Raw genomic sequence first — 869 nt, 5'->3', positions numbered from 1 at the left:
TTACTGCACCTACTCCCGACTTCTATGGGAGAAGCATCTCTATCCCTGCCATTGGAGCAAACAACTTTGAGCTTAAGCCTCAATTAGTTTCTCTAATGCAACAGAATTGCAAGTTCCATAGACTTCCATTGGAAGATCCTCATCAGTTTTTAGCTGAATTCTTGCAAATCTGTGACACTGTCAAGACTAATGGGGTTGACCCTGAGGTCTACAGACTCATGCTATTCCCTTTTGCTGTAAGAGACAGAGCTAGGACATGGTTGGACTCACAACCTAAAGAAAGCCTGGACTCTTGGGAAAAGCTAGTCAATGCCTTCTTGGCAAAGTTCTTTCCACCTCAAAAATTGAGTAAGCTTAGAGTGGAAGTCCAAACCTTCAAACAGAAGGAAGGAGAATCCCTCTATGAATCTTGGGAAAGATACAAACAATTAATCAGAAAGTGTCCTTCTGATATGCTTTCTGAATGGAGCATCATAGGTATTTTCTATGATGGTCTCTCTGAACTATCCAAAATGTCTTTGGATAGCTCTGCTGGAGGATCTCTTCATCTGAAGAAGACGCCTACAGAAGCTCAAGAGCTGATTGAAATGGTTGCAAATAACCAATTCATGTACACTTCTGAAAGGAATCCTGTGAATAATGGGACCAGTCAGAAGAAAGGAGTTCTTGAGATTGACACTCTGAATGCCATATTGGCTCAGAACAAAATATTGACTCAACAAGTCAATATGATTTCTCAAAGTCTGTCTGGAATGCAAAATGCACCAAGCAGTACTAAGGAGGCTTCATCTGAGGAAGAAGCTTATGATCCTGAGAACCCTTCAATAGAAGAGGTGAATTACATGGGAGAACCCTATGGAAACACCTAT

The 869-nt window shown here is 41.2% G+C and overlaps 1 non-coding gene across 1 annotated transcript; it reads right to left on the bottom strand.

The window, feature by feature from the left end:
* Nucleotides 1–350: 350 nt before the first annotated feature.
* Nucleotides 351–458, bottom strand: LOC112708589 (small nucleolar RNA R71). The gene has a single exon (XR_003156441.1). It is a non-coding gene; the product is annotated as a small nucleolar RNA R71 (small nucleolar RNA).
* Between the last annotated feature and the right edge of the window lie 411 nt (nucleotides 459–869).

This window comes from Arachis hypogaea, chromosome 8, assembly GCF_003086295.3.
Source record: "Arachis hypogaea cultivar Tifrunner chromosome 8, arahy.Tifrunner.gnm2.J5K5, whole genome shotgun sequence".
NCBI classification, from domain to species: Eukaryota; Viridiplantae; Streptophyta; class Magnoliopsida; order Fabales; family Fabaceae; genus Arachis; species Arachis hypogaea.
This window is presented reverse-complemented; position numbering and strand designations above follow the sequence as displayed.